The sequence below is a fragment of the Pleurodeles waltl genome, chromosome 5 (genome assembly GCF_031143425.1).
Source record: "Pleurodeles waltl isolate 20211129_DDA chromosome 5, aPleWal1.hap1.20221129, whole genome shotgun sequence".
NCBI lineage: Eukaryota > Metazoa > Chordata > Amphibia > Caudata > Salamandridae > Pleurodeles > Pleurodeles waltl.
Window position 1 is genome coordinate 277,338,943 of NC_090444.1, and position 16,136 is coordinate 277,355,078.

Consider the following 16,136-nt stretch of genomic DNA (forward strand, 5'->3'; position numbering starts at 1 on the left):
ACTCGGCTGACGCTCAGACTGTTATTAAAGATTTGCAAGTCTTTATCAGTACATATGCAGTTGTGCTTTCTATTCGGACCAGAGCCCTGCTTTCGCCTCAAGGGCATTCAGGGATGCCATGGCTTCATTGGGGGTCCAACTCAGTACTCGTCTCCATTTCATCCCGAGGGAAATAGTGTCGTGGAGTGATTAAACCATGATTTAAATCCATCCTTAACAGCCAGAGTCTTAGGTACAGGTCGTAGTTGGCTTGCCCAGCTATATGGAGTCCAGAGAGCACTGAATAATCTGCCTAGAATGTCCCCGGGGGTCGTACTTCATATGAGTGCCTGTTCAGAACTCAAATGTATATTCAGGATCTTGATGGTTCCGGTGTGGAGGCAGCAGAAACACCTTTTAACATAAATGAACGTGTCACTGTCTTACAGGAATTTGCAACAGTTCCGTGATGACAATTCTTCTATCAGTGCAGCCTCCACAGGAATCAAGTATGTGCCAGTAACATCTACCAGCTGGATTCCCAAAGTTGGGGATCTTGTACGTGAGAAAGTAGCTGTGAAAAAGGAATTAGGCCCTTCCTATCGAGCACCAATCCCAGTACTAGGGATAAACGGTACCAGGACTGTAATTCTACCACCGGTGGCAGGTGCCAAAGAAAATCATTTTGTCTCCATCAACAATGCCAAATTACACCATGTGGCTGATCCTACAGAGCTTGTGGGACGAATATTTAATGCATCCAGTACAACTGGAATAGCACAGTTTTTCAAAGCTGTTGGTTCTGGTTTCATTCACACCTTCTCCTCCATATTCGGTTTAATACCATCAGCAATCCACTCAATTTTCTATAGTATTTTTGCGGGATTTCCAATAACTTTGACTTTATTAGCTGGCACCTGGCTGTTGCTGTTTTTTATGCGCAATGGCTGTCCCGCCGCAACGAGGAGAAATGACGGCGCTCCCATCAGCACAGCTGTGTCGTGAACGTATGATGCAGTATTTTTGAGCAACACTGCTGGAGCAATTGGAGTGTGGCTGTTTTTTGTCATTCAGACCGGTTTTACATTGTGTGCAGCCCATGTTTCAGTGTCTATGGTGCTCTTTTGAACATGCACTGGAAGTTTGCCTTTCGAGGCAGCGCTTGTCTACATCGGATGCTGATCTGTTGATGTTCTCACTAAGGGTTCATTACCGGACATGCGCATTGAGGTTGCATTTGCTGCGTGAAGCTACTTATGAGTTGCCCTTCCTGGAGGAAGGTGTTCACTACTCATCTCCGGGCCCACCACGGGATGCCACCTTGGTTGAGGCTAAGGCTACGGAACACAACCGCTTCTTGATCTTCATGGAGAGGACTTTCTGGTTTTAACATCGGCCAAAGTGAAAAATCTCCTGTTCTCCATGACTCAGAATTAGATTGGAACTTTTCAAAATTGACCTGCCCTTCGAATTCGGTTTTATGCCACATGCTCATGTTGTAAATTGTCATGTAGGATGCTTATGTGTCCCTTCAACTTGTCCGAATTGACTTTGCTTCTACATATCTTAGGTTGAGCTTTTTAGCAATAATATTTTAGCTTTGGCTTTGAACCACTTTCAACCGACAAGGGGAGGGTGTTGTGTAGCCATTTTAGCTATAGGTCCATGCACATTATTTTAACACACTAGGCCACTGTGCATTTAACCTAGATATATTTTATTGAGCTTGCTTTATTATTAATACAATAACCATTTTTATGGTCTTGTTTTATTTTCATGTATCTAACTGTTTTTGCCTAAGCCAGCACTATGTTCTCAAACAAGACATTCTTGATCACTCTGTGCTTTATTCAAGGCTGCAGTTTGGTACATTGCCGGTGAACGTGTAGAAGTTTAGTCTCCAACATTAGTAGAAAATACACATCTTTACGTAGGGACATTTTCTCAGATCATTAGCAGTGTTATTATATAAACACTTCCTTGTCCCTTACACGTTAGGGGGAGATTCCAGCCAGGGAACTGCAACTGTATGCTGATTGCTGAATGCTTCACTACAGATGCTAATGCAGACCACAGGCCTTTGCTCAGGTATGCGGTTCAATGTCTTCTCAGGGGACCTGAAAGGCAGAATTGGAAATTAACATGCTATGCTCGAATTACCACCTAGATAGGAAATAGTCCATCGATCATAGTGACAATAGCGTTTTTTTTATGCTTCACTCTTCTCATCACAATTTTAATACTGTCATGTTGTGTCGTCCTGGTTATTGCAGCTCACGCTTTGCTCTCTAAGATGCAGTTGTTTTATTAAACTCATTATTGAGACATATACTGCCTCTGTTTGTAATTTATATATGAGACTAAATTGTAAATGAGAGAACAGGATGCTACCTGAGCGACCACGTCTTCTCTGAGAAGCCAAGTATGTCATGCACTCGGCTGCCCAATCATCACTATCTTCTGGTAGAGATGAGGCACTGCTAGTTAGCCAGAGCAAAACCCGGATTGGAGCCCCAGGTGTCACCTGCAGTGGGTTGGGCTCAGTCTCCCACACTGCAGGCAATTCTGTCGCTCAAAATCCAGTAGTCTCATTAGGATAATGAGATCCTATGCGACACTCTCTTACCTCTGAGTCTTCTTTATAAACTTGAGTAAAATGTTTTTGAAAAGCAAGCTCTATGGCCTTGCTATTCATTGATCTTTCTTTCAGCTAGTCTAACTTAATTTCTTTAATATGAGTCCATACTTGGTCACATTCACTCTTCCAAGCTAGCAGTTTCCCTGCACTTTCTGCATATTCAAAGTGAGACAATTTACTTGCTTACCATCTTTTTGTGATTCTGGCTTGTAATACATCCTCAAGCTGCTGTCTCAAATGACTCAGCTTGTTACTCAAAACCTTGATTTCCTCCCCATCCATATTCATTAATAGCTGATTCTTGTACCTTAACATTTCCTGTTCTAAGTGCCTTACTTCATTCCTGAATTGTTTATTATTATAGCTAGATAAACTCATAATTTTCCCACTTATGACCACTTTGAAAGTGTCCAATACTACAAATATTGGGGCAGACCTCATGTTGACCTTCAAAAACTCCCCTGTCTCTATACGTAATTGGAAACCAACTTCATTGTCTAATAGTAACGAACAATCTAACGTCCATCTCCAACTTCCTGGCTCTTGAGCAGGACTGATTTCTGACATAACAGCTGCGTGGTCCAATAGGTGAGCAGGCAAATATGCCAAATCATCCACTGAGTCACACAGCCTCAAATCTATCAGGAAGTACTCTATACGCGAGGCATGACTATACTTTTTATTGATAAACAAAAAAACCTGTTTTGCGCCGACTCTCTGGCTGCATAGATCACACAACCCAAATTCCTTCATCATCCCCTCAAATATCGCATAGATTTTGGTGTTCCTAAAAATCTACATTTATCTGACCTATCTAACTTGTTATTCAAAACTATGTCAAAGTCCCCTGCCATTATAATTGGGTCAGGGAAGTCAGATAGCCGAGAGAACATCCCTCAAGGTGGTTCTATATCATAGAACCCCACCAATGTAATCTTTCTACCACTGATCTGTGCCTTACCTATAATCCATCGCCCTACTGTGTCTGATTTCACCTCCAATATCACTGGATTAACCTGCTGTTTAAACAGAATTGCCACTTCCTTAGTGTTAAAATTATGTTCAGTACAGACACAGTATTAGATCCATCTTTGTGATTTAAAAAGCTTCCCACATTCAGCTCTAGTTAACTGAGTTTCTGCAAAAATTTACAGTTGTGCTGAAGAATCCTCAAGTACTGTAGAACTCTATCTCTTCTTACTTAATTTCTCAGGCCGTTAACATTCCATGATAGAATCTGAATGGTTCTGCCCCTGGGCCCCTGACAACCTCCAGTGTTATCTGTCAATTTTGTATAATGTAGAAACTAGCTGAGGTGAACAAGGTTTTTTTTTGTTTTCTCCCACATGCTCCCCACCCCCCACCATGACCCCACACCCTCCCTTCCCTTTGAGAACTCCCCGACATAGTGGAGTGATGTTAGCCCAATTTTAGAGCGCCCCAGGGTTCCCAGGTGGAAAAACCTAACACTATATGGGGTCTTAATTTTGCTCAACATTTCCACTCTTAATTACTGCCAGCAGCTCATCTGCCAATAACATCTCTTATATTATACATCTTATTGTTATGAATAACTCGAAGGACGGCAGGGAACTTCAACTGTGCTGAAGCGCCTAGCTTTTTTAAATCATCCTGACATCTCCCTAGTTCCGAGTGTATATTTATGGTAGTTCTAGATAAGTCTGACCTAATCTCGAATGAGAAATCTTCCCCTGATAGTTTTTTACTTTATTGATTTGGAAAAAAAAAATCTTTCAACCCATATGTTTGGAAGTTTATTAGGGTTTTTCGGGGCTTACTGTTACTGAGTTTTCTCTTAAAGGGATCTCTATGGATCCTCTGAATATCTCTTGCAATCTCTTCGTCCGGGGTCTATCTCCTAAACAGGGAAGTCCATCAATGGTTCAATAGTCTATCCTGGATTTTGACAGGAGGGGGTTGTGCTGGACATGGCTCTGTCTAGAAGGTCATCCCCAAACTTTTTGTCTTTGTCCTCCTCCCTTTTTTGCTGCATTTGTTTTTGTTGGCCTTTAGACTATGTGCACTTTACCACAGCAAACCACTGCTAAAGTACTTTCTCTCTCCTTTAAACATAGCAGAATTATCCTATACCCAATCAGCATATTTAATTTACTTGTAGGTCCCTAGTAAAGTGCCACTACCTGTGCCCATGGCCTGTAAATTAAATGCTACTAGTTGCCCTGCAGCACCGATTGCGCTACCCACCAAAGTAACACATTAAACATGTCTCAGGCCTGCAATTGCAGAGCCTGTGTGCAGTTTTAAACTGCCATTTCAACCTGGCAAAATAAAACTTTTGTCAGACCCAAACCTTCATTTTTAATATATATAAGTAAATCAATCAATCAGGAATTTGTAAAGCGTACTACTCACCCATGAGGGTCTCAAGGCACTGAGGAGGGGAGGGGGGGTAGAGGGGAGGAGGTGCTGCTACTGCTCGAACAGCCAGGTCTTGAGAAGTTTCCTGAAGGTAAGGAGGTGTTTGGTCTGGTGCAGGTGGGTGGGAAGAGTGTTCCACATTTTGGCGGCGAGGTGCAAGAAGGATCTACTGCCGGTTGTAGTTCGGCGGACGCGTGGGACAGTTGCGAGGGCGAGGTTGGTGGAGCGCACATGCCAGGTCGGGGTGTAGAATGAGAGTCGTCTGTTGACGTATTCTGGTCCGGTGTTGTGCAGTGCTTTGTGAGTGTGGGTGAGGAGTTTGAAGGTGATTCTTTTGTTGACTGGGAGCCAGTGCAGGTTTTTCAGGTGGTCTGTGATGCAGCAGTGGCGGGGATGTCCAGGATGAGGCGTGCAGGACGTTCTGGATGTGTTGCACCCTCTTCTAGAGTTTGGCCGTGGTTCCTGCGTAGAGGGAATTGCCATAGTCCAGCTTGCTGCTTACAAGGGCTTTGATGACTGTTCTTTTGGTTTTGGTGGGTATCCATTTACAGATCTTTCGGAGCATACAGAGGGTGTTGAAGCAGGAGGAGGAGATGGTGTTGACTTTCTGGGTGATGAATAGTGAGGGTTCCAAGATGAATCCTAGGTTGCATGCGTGGTCAGTGGGAGTTAGAGCGGTTCCGAAAGTGGCAGACGACCAGGAGTCATCCCATGTGGAGGGGGTGGAGCTGAAGATGAGGACTTCCGTCTTGTCGGAATTGAGTTTGAGGCAGCTGCTCTTCATCCATTCGGCAATGGCCTTCATTCCTTCGTGGAGGTTGGTCTTGGCAGAGTCCTTGGTGAGGGAGGGGATCAGCTGGGTGTCATCGGTGTATGAGATGATGTTGAGGTTGTGGGATCGGGCAATGTTAGTGAGTCGGTCATGTAGACATTGAAGAGGATCGGGCTGAGGGACGAACCCTAGGTTACGCCACAGATGATTTCGGTGGCCTCTGAGAGGAATGGGGGAAGGTGGCCTCTCTGGGTTCTGCCAGTAAGAAAGGAGGTGACCCAGTCCAGGGCTCTGTCACAGATACCAGCATTGCTGAGGAGTGAGCGTAGGGTGTGGTGGCAGATGGTGTCGAACGCAGCCCACAGGTCCAGGAGGATGAGGGCCGCAGTTTCGCTGCTGTCCAGTATGGTTCTGATGTCGTCAGCGGCGGCGATAAGGGTGGTTTCTGTGCTGGTTTTGCTGTGGAATCTGGATTGGGAAGGGTCCAGGGTGCAGTTCTCCTCGTGGAAGCGGGTTAGTTGTCTGTTGACAGCCTTCTCGATGACTTTTGCCAGGAAGGGGAGCTGGGACTTAGGCTGGAAGTTCTTGAGGTACTTTGGGTCCACCTTGGGTTTTTTGAGGAGGGCATTGATCTCGGCGTGTTTCCAGCTCTCCGGGAAGGTGGTGGACTCGAAGGAGCTGTTGATGATCTCCCGTAGTAGGGGTGTGATGACGGAGCTTGCTTTGTTGAGGATGTGGTGAGGGTAGGGGTCAGATGGTGAGCTGGAGTGGATGGTGTACATGATTTCGATGGTGTCATTGTCATTGCCGGGGGTCCAGGAGAGCAGGAGGTTGGTCGGAGGTGAATCTGTGGTGTTGGTGGTTGCCAGGGTTGTGGTCTGGCTGTCATGGATGTCTGCAATCTTGCGGTGGACGTAGGAAGCTAGAGAGTCGCAGAGGTCTTGGGATGGCGGAATGTCATTGGTGTTGGAGCTGGGGTTGGAGAGTTCCTTCACAACGTTATAGAGCTCCTTGTGGCTGTGTGCGTTGTTGTTGATTCGGTCTTTGAAGGCGGTTTTATAGTGTTCCTCGGGTTGGCCCTGGATAGCCCCAAGGACACAGTGCAATGTATTTAAAATGTACCTTTACATTTTACAAGTCCTGGGAGTGAAAAACTCTTACATTTGTTTTTCTCTACTGCACGTAGGCCGTAGGATAACATTTTATTTACCTTTTTACATTTTATAAGTGTACTTTTATAAATGAGAAGAAATAACCAGTTCATGTTTGGTGTCAAATACATTATTAAAATCTATAAAATCTTTCTCAATCAGTTTGGAATTCTTCTGTTGTGTTTTCATTTTATTACTGTTTTTGTGCTACATAAGTACTTTATGCACTGGCTCTAAGTTAACCTTGGCTGTTTTTTGTGCCACGCTACCCAGGGTTAGGCACAGGTTAATTTAGTGACTTTTTGTAATTAACCCTGTAAGGGAATGTGGCTGTTGCTTGACAGGGGCTCACCCCCAGTCAACCAACGGCCAATTTCTCACAGGCCCCTTTTGAGAAAATCATATTCGAGCTACAGTAAAGACTGGTGTCAATGCCTATTTATTCTCTGGCCTCTTCTTACAGAAATCAATTAAACTGGGAGGCAAAATACTTCTATCTGCATATCCATACATTCTTTGTCTTTATTGAACTCATCACCTTTAGTCAACATTTCGCTGCCCAATCTCTCATTGGGCTTTTTGGTCTAACAACAGTATGCACCAGTGTAATTCAGACTTTACTGACAGGGTTTGAGTAGGTCCCTCACTTTCGCCACGATCAAGAATTCACAGGGAGTGTCACCCCTTTGCACAATATTGCCTAATAAGCAAGAAATGACAACAAAATTTGTCCCTATTCACAAATGTATTTTTGTCTGTAAACACAACTCTATCTCAGAAGACATCTTATACATGCAAGGAATTTCCAAAATTATCGCTGCTCAACATAAAAGGATTTACTATTACAGATTTCTCCTCCAGGAGTGTAGAGAAATCCATTATTGTAAATCCTACTCAAGTGGTGGGAATGGATTCTCCCAAGAAGAGGTTTGCCCAGGATGTTTGGAAATGCCACAAACATTTGTTTGTGGTCATTCTTAAACTCTGGTCCGACCATTCCCCCCCACCCCCTCGGAAATTATCATAAATGTATTCCAGCCAGTAGGCAGAAATGTAAATCCCTGCCTGTACTATAACAGTTTTTTTCTTGAAAAGGCTCTTAGGTGATAAATATATAATATATTTTAATTGAATTGTATCTTCTTTGGCACATACCATAATCAAATGATCTTCTTGAAAGTACAGTTTTTTTCAATATGTTTCTTGAAGTTTCTCTAGCATGGTTTGTAGTTGTTTCAAGAACAGAGCATCAGCCAACACATGATTCACCCTACAGCCCTCAAAACCTCATTACAAGTATCACAATATCTGGTTCAGGGATACCAGGAGGCTGGAATCTATGATTTGGGCTGATGTCCTTCTACTGAATTCTGATTGTGAGTTTTTTTTCACTTTACTAGGCAGCTGTCAGAATTGTGAATGCGTGTTAAGGCCAAGTGAGGGCCGTAACATTGTGCGCTCGATTTCGGGCACTGCGGGGGGCCCTGCCTCGGGTATCTGGAGTTTGACTTCAACACATCAACAATTTTAAGGGGCGCACTGCCAAAAAGACAACAGTGCTGACTATGCCAACCACTGTAGTGTAGGCAGTGTCTAGAAGCCAGGCTCTCTAGAGGTAGCTGTGGATGAGCAGCCAAGGCTTATCTAGGAGACATGCGATGCTCATGCTATAACACTGTAGTCACACAGCACTTACACACATAAAAGAAAACACTCAGTGTTACAAAAATAAAGGTACTTTACTATGGTAACACAGCGCCAAAAATACTATAGAGGAAATACTCCCTTAGGAGGTAAGTAATATACAAGATATATACACTAGTAGTTAGAAATAGGCATAAGAATAGTTAGAAAACAGTGCAAAACAGTAAAAACACAATAGAGAATAGTGACCCTAGAGGGAGCATAAACCACATACTAAAAAATGGAATGGGAGAGTTGGATCCCCACCTAGGTCAGTGGAGTGTGTAGAGGGGTGCTGGGGGTACCAGCAAAGCACAAAGGTAAGTACAACAACACCCCCAGAAACAGGAGTAATTCGCTAGAATTTTCCTACGAAAACACCCATTTAGAAGAAAAGAAGAGAATTGCAAAACCCAGAGGCGACTGCAAAAAATCAATGGTGGATTCCTGAAGAGGAAGACCTGTGGAAAGAGATGATCAAATCTAGAAAAACAGCAGAGTGTAGTGGGGGCAGGAGCCCCTACCCACCAAGCTGAGGATGCAGGAGTTGGTTTGAAGGTGAGGAAGAAAAGTCAGCACTGCAGCCCTGGAGTCGGAGTCAAGCTCCTGGAGGATGACGGTGATGTCCCCCGCTGGAAGGAGGATTTCATGTGTTCAGATTCCACCAACAAGCCGTTGCACAGGCAAATCTCTTGGTTGGTGGAAAGTGGTGCTGCCAGGGACCAGCAAGGCCCAGGAGGACTCAACCCAGGAAGGGAAGTCAGAGTGGGTCCTCAGCGTCGCAGCAAGCCCACAGAAACACAGGCAGCACTCACAGGAGTCCCACAGGATGGGGACACAGAAGTTGCAAAAGGAGCCCATACAGCACTAAAAAAAAGGAGTCCACGCTGCAGGAGAGCCACTCAGGGAGCTGTGCGTCACAAGAAGGAATGCTGGGGGCTGGAGCTACACGATGCCTGAAGATCCTTGGAAGAAGTGCCAACAAGCCTTGGCAGCTGCACAAGACATGATGCATGGGGGTACTGTCCTGCGTGGGAAGGCAAGGGCTTACCTCCACAAGTGGGATAGTTTGTAGAGAGGACCGACAGGACCACTTCCAACCACCACCCGTGATGCAGGAACCACTCAGCTCAGAAGGAGAGGGGATCCACACAGCTGGTCATCATTGCTGTTGGTGCCTGCAGATGCAGGGGAGTGAATCCTTCACTCCAATGGAGATTTCTTCTTCTTTCCTGTGCAGACTGTGGACGGGCTGTCCTCAGAGGATGCACAACCGGGGAAATGTTGCAGAAGCTGTAAGGAACCATGGAAACAATGTTGCAGGAAGTCTTCATCTTTGTTGCAGATTGTCGGGTCCTGGAGAGCCCAGATGCAGTTTTTTTTCAGAAGTTGCAGAGGAATCCTGCTGGAATCTTGCAAGCCGAATCTGAGGAACCACCCAAAAGAGAGACCCTAAATAGCCCTGAAAGGAGGATTGGTCACCTAGCTAGGTGATCACCTATCAGGAGGGGGCTCTGACGTCACCTGCCTGACCTGGCCACTCAGATGCTCCGAGAGTTCCCTGCCGACCTTGGTTTCAAGATGGCAAAACTCAGGGACACTCTGGTGGAGCTCTGGGCACCACCCCTGGGGTGGTGATGGACAGGGGTATGGTTACTCCCCTTTCCATTGTCCAGTTTCATGCCAGAGCAGGTACTGGAGGTCCCTGAACCGGTGTAGGCTGGTTTATGCACAGAGGGCACCAAATATGCCCATCAAAGCATACCCTTCAAAGCATACAATTATAGTAACACATATTTCTAAAGAAAGAGGGTGTAACACCCCTCTCCCAAAGGAAATCCTTTGTTATGCCTTCATGGGATTTAGCTGCTCAAGCACCAGGAGGGCAGACACCAGTCTATGAGGTGGCAGCAGCTTGGGCTGCCTGGAAAACCCCAGGAGGTGGTAGGAGCACTGCTTGGGGTCCTCTGAGGAGGCCCCAGAATGCATGGAATCATACAACCAATACTTGCAAAATTATTGAGTATGGTTCCAACATGTTTGTTACTAAACATGCCAAGGTTCGGAGTTTCCATTATGTAGCTGGACATAGGTAGTGACCTATGTCCAGTACATGCATAAAATGGCATCCCGCACTTACAAGGTCCTGGAAAATGGATCTGAAGTTTGTGGGGGCACCTCTGCTAGTGCAAGGGTGCCCTCACACACAGGTACCTGCGCCCTGCCCTCTGGGCTGAGAGGGCCTGCCATAGGGGTGACTTACAGTAACCTGGTGCAGTGACTTGTAGTAAAAATGGGTGCATGCACCTGGTTCATGCAGACTGCAATGCCAGGCCTGCAGAACCCTTTGCATGGGCTCCCTATGGGTGACAGAATAACTGCTGCAGCCCATAGAGATCCCCTGGAACCCCAATGCCTGGGTACCTGGGTACCATATACTAGGGGCTTACATGGGGGCACCAGTATGCCAATTGTGGGATGAAATACGGAGTTTTGGGAGAGAGAGCATAATCACTGGGGTCCTGGTTAGCAGGATCCCAGTGAACACAGTCAACACATTGTCATCAGGCAGAAAAAGGGGATAACCATGCCAAGAAAGAGGGTACTTTCCTACACTTTCAATTGATAATTGCAAAGGCAATGCAGGGATAAAATCCCTGCACACTCCCTGCAGCATGAGACCTGCTAACCCTAAGTGGGAGCTATAACATTGTGTGCTCTAGCTGGAGTCCTGCCTCGGGTCGCTTGAATTTGACATCGACAATTTCAAGGGGCGCACTGCCAAAAAGAAGAATGGGATGACTACACCAAACACAGTGCACTTCAGCTGGTTTACTGCAGGTGCTGCCAATCGGTAATTGCAATGGCAATGCAGGGATAAAAATCCTGCACACTCCCTGCAGTGTGGGAGGCGCTAATGTAAAGTGGGGGCTGTAACCTGTACGAGTTGGACCACTGCATGGGGCTCTGCTTCTGGTCTCTGAAGTTTGACATTAACACTTTCAAGGGGTACACTGCCAAAAAGACAACTGGGCAGACTAGGGCAACCACAGTGCACCGTGGCTGGTTCATCTCAGGTGCTGCCAATTGGCAAATGCAATAGCAATGCAGGGATGAAAAGCTTGCACACTCCCCATGGCACGGGATGCGCTAAGGCCAAGTGGGGGCTGTAACATTGTGCACTCGAGTTGCACCACTATGGGGGCCCTGCCGCGGGTCTCTGAAGTTTGACATCAACAATTTTAATGGGTGCACTGCTAAAAAGACAACTGGGCTGACTACGTCAACCACAGTGCACCACGACTGGCTTTGGTGCTGCCAATTGGTATTTGCAACATCAACACAGGGGTAAAAAGCCTTCACACTCCCTGGGAGGCGCTAAACCCTAGTGGGGGCTCTAACATTGTGCGCTCGAATTGGACCACTGCAGGGGGCCCTATCTCAGGTCTCTTGTCTCTTGTTCTTGACTCTGACAATTTCAAGGGGCGCACTACTAAAAAAAACAACTGGGTTGACTACGCCAACCACAGTGCACTGCGGCTGGTTCACCGCAGATGCTGCCAATTGGCTACACACTCCCCAACGGGACGCTGAAAGACCAAGTTGGGGCTAACATTGTGCAATCGAATAGGACCACTGCAGGGGCCTTGCTTTGGGTCCCTGGAGGTTGACATCAACAATTTCAAGGGGCACACTACCAAAAAGACAACTGGGCTGAATATGCCAACCACAGTGTATTGTGGTTCGTTCATGACGGATACTGCCAATTGGTAATGGCAAAGGCAACAACAGGGATAAAACAGCAGTGCAAGAATAAAAAGCTTGCACACTCCCGCAGCACGGGACGTAGTAAGACCAAGTAAGGGCTGTAACATAGTGTGTTCAACTTGGACCAATGCGGGGAGCCCTGCCTCGGGTTTCTTGACTTTGACATCAACATTTTCAAGGGGCGCACTGCCAAAATGTAAACTGGGCTGACTACACCAACCACAGTGCACCGTGGCTGGTTCATCCCAGGTGCTGCCAATTGGTAATTGCAACGGCAACACAAGGATAAAAAGTCTCCACACTACCCATGGTGCGGGACGCATGCTAGGGTGAAGACCGGGCCCCTCTGCACCCGTCTGAACCCGGATGAAGCTGGGCTGGGCCACCCCTCAAACGTTTGCCAAGGTAACAGGGTGAGCTAATTGCTGGAGCATTTCCTACCATGCTTACCTCTAGCCTACACCCAGCCAGTATCAATAATACCCCAAGGGGGTGATTCTGAGCTTGGCGGCGGCGGTAGCCAAAAGACCGCGGCGGTCATTCTGGGTTTCCCACTGGGCTGGCGGGCGACCGCCGAAAGTCCGCCCGCCAGCCCAGCGGGAAACACCCTTCCCACAAGGACGCCGGCTCAGAATGGAGCCGGCGGAGTGGGAAGGTGCGACGGGTGCAGTAGCACCCGTCGCGAATTTCAGTGTCTGCTAGGCAGACACTGAAATTCTTTTTGGGGCCCTCTTACGGGGGCCCCTGCAGTGCCCATGCCATTGGCATGGGCACTGCAGGGGCCCCCAGGGGCCCCGCGGCACCCCCTACCGCCATCCTGTTCCTGGCGGGAGAACCGCCAGGAACAGGATGGCGGTAGGGGGTGTCAGAATCCCCATGGCGGCGGAGTGCGCTCCGCCGCCATGGAGGATTCTCAAGGGCAGCGGAAAGTCGGCGGTACACCGCCGACTTTCCGTTTCTGGCCGCGGCTGAACCGCCGCGGTCAGAATGCCCAGCGGTGCACCGCCAGCCTGTTGGCGGTGCTACCGCGGTCATTCGCCCTGGCGGTTTTTACCGCCAGGGTTAGAATGACCCCCCAAATGTTTCCCATAAGGAGAGTGGTAGAGTATTCAATCAAACCATCTCCACATTCAATGGTGAGCCCCTTTTCAAGCAGCACCATGAAGCTCATTATCATCACCTGTAGTGACCAAAAGGCTGCATAGAACGGTTCGGCCCAAATTCACTGATGCAGACATACACGTCGATGACAGAATGGTCAGTACCCCGGAATCACAATCGTCGAGTTGCATAGAACAACAGCCCCTCTGGGTGGCCTGAGTAGTGGTGGACTTAATACATAAAATGAAGGCTACTTTGCGTGAGGAACTTGGACCTATATTAAACAATCTCTCAGCGCTCAATCAGTGGGCTGGATTGAGGCAGGACTGGTGAATCAACCAGGGGATTGTATAATTCTCAATTTCAAAGACCCACAATTGGTGCAAAAACTGCTATTTGACGATGTGTGTAATAAGGGCAGAGGCTCCAAAACTGTTTTTTTACCCGTGGGCTAGCTTTATAAACGAAGCTCCCTTGCTATTTATAATCCACCAGGGCTGATACATTACACCGCAATGCATAGACTACTAGCCTATGTTGTCATGAAGGGGACATAATGTTCCCGTACATAACTGTTTTGACTGCTTGACGGAGTTGACTGACTGGATTGCGCCTCTCAGCCAGCCGTTTATAGCAAGGAGAATCATGATTCAACAGGGTCCTTGGATGGGAGAAAGAATGAGGTAAACCTAGCACACCAATAGCTATCAATGAGACTCTTACTCCCCAGTGCCAAGTGCCTTCAGCTGCATTTGAGGCTGTTTTCTGGTCAAAAGAGGGGTCTCAAGACTCAACTGACCAGCAGGACGCCAGTGAGGTTATTGCAGCATCACCAGTCCACCAGCCTGTCAGCAAGGTTTTTGAAGTACTATATGTCTAGGAGCCGCAGGCTGAAGTACAGTTGGGTTCCTGGATGGCTGAAGGGCCAAAAGCCCCAATACCTGCTAGCATGCATGGGTCTACAAGTATGCTAACTGAGGTTGGTAATGGTCACTGGTACGTGATTGATTGCTGTCATGATGACTCCCCATAGGGACAGAGTTAGAAAACAATGTTCATATAAGGCCAACGGGAAGTAAACAGGAATCACCAATTATTGAAATACTTACTGAACATTTGTCTAGCTTAGCAGAAAATGCCTATAAAATCATGGGGAAACTTTAATTGTCAGTATGAGCCCCTGCCAGTATCAATGACCACGCAGGAGGAGGATAGGGCATTGTTAATCCCGAACTTGACAATTCCTCCAATAAAATATGGTCCCCGTTGGCTCTGCAAATGAATTCCTTGGACCTCAATCAGAGTGTTCGGGCTTGTAATGGGGGACGCAGTCGTACAGGCAGGAGGGAAGCATATTTTTAAACATTTAAACATCTCCAAAGTACTAGTCTGATAGATTATATACTGGTGGATGTTAGGTTATGGCCATATATTATTGATATTACAGCAACGTCCAGGCACAATAGAGATCACAATGCCTTAGTTCTCATTATGGAACCCCTACTTTGCAAAGGCCATTTGAGCCATATTAATCCTTTCATCAATAGGCATCATTTGTCCTCCAATAGGCGTAGAATTAAGTGGGGGATGATGATTCATTCCCAAGAGAAAGTTGAATCCATAAATGAACTTGTGGAGGGCTCCCAGGAAACTTATTAAGCCTGAAGGGAGTTTTGGAGCAGTCTTCAAACTTGGCGAAGATTGGGGAAAACAACAAACAATTGTTTGAGAATATTAAGCAGTTTTTTTGTTGAATCCAAAACGGTGCGCATACCAATGGCCAAACTTCTTGGTTTGGTTGTTCTTGCAAATTCGCCAAGCTTGCCTTAATACCTGCAATAAAGTAACAGGACAGAAGACTGATTCAAATGAGAAAAGTGTCTTATAAAGAAGCACGGAAAAAAGTGAAGAAGGACTGGGACATAGAAAAGTGGGAGGCCCTGCTGGCTGCTGTGAAGGAAGGTGATCAACGCACATTCTGGAACTTAGGGCCACATATATGAAATTCAGGTTTTGCGGCTCGCAAATTGCAAGTCATAGCGACTCACAATTTGCGAGTCGCAAAACCTGATGTACAACAGTGTTAATGACACTATTTGCGATTCCCAATGGGGTCGTAAATGACCTACCTCATGAATATTCATGAGGTAGGTTGCAATTTACGACCCAATTGGGAATGGCCGCCATCACAGGGATGGTGACCTGCTGGAGACAGCACCACCATGTCTGTGACTGATTTTAAATAAAGCTGATTTTTTGTTTTTTTAAATACAGCCCCTTTTCCTTAAAGGAAAACGAGATGTATTTCAAATACAAAAAATGAAAAGTTGTCACCACTGCCTGCTCTGAAAAAATATTTTTGCTGCCATTCACAAAAGGGAAGGAGGTACCCTGGGGACCCCTTCCCATTTGCGATGGGTTAGCACCAGTTTGAAACTGATGCTAACTGCGATTGTGTTGCGACCGCATTTGCAGTCACAAAACAATCATACATGGGACTGCGACTCACAATTAGGAAGGGAACACCCCTTCCTAATTGCGACTCGCAAACCCTTTTTGTGGTTCGGTAAATAGAGTACCAAATCGCAAAAGTGGGTCTGTACATCCCAAATAGCATTTTTCAAGTTGCAAAAAATGCTTCCTA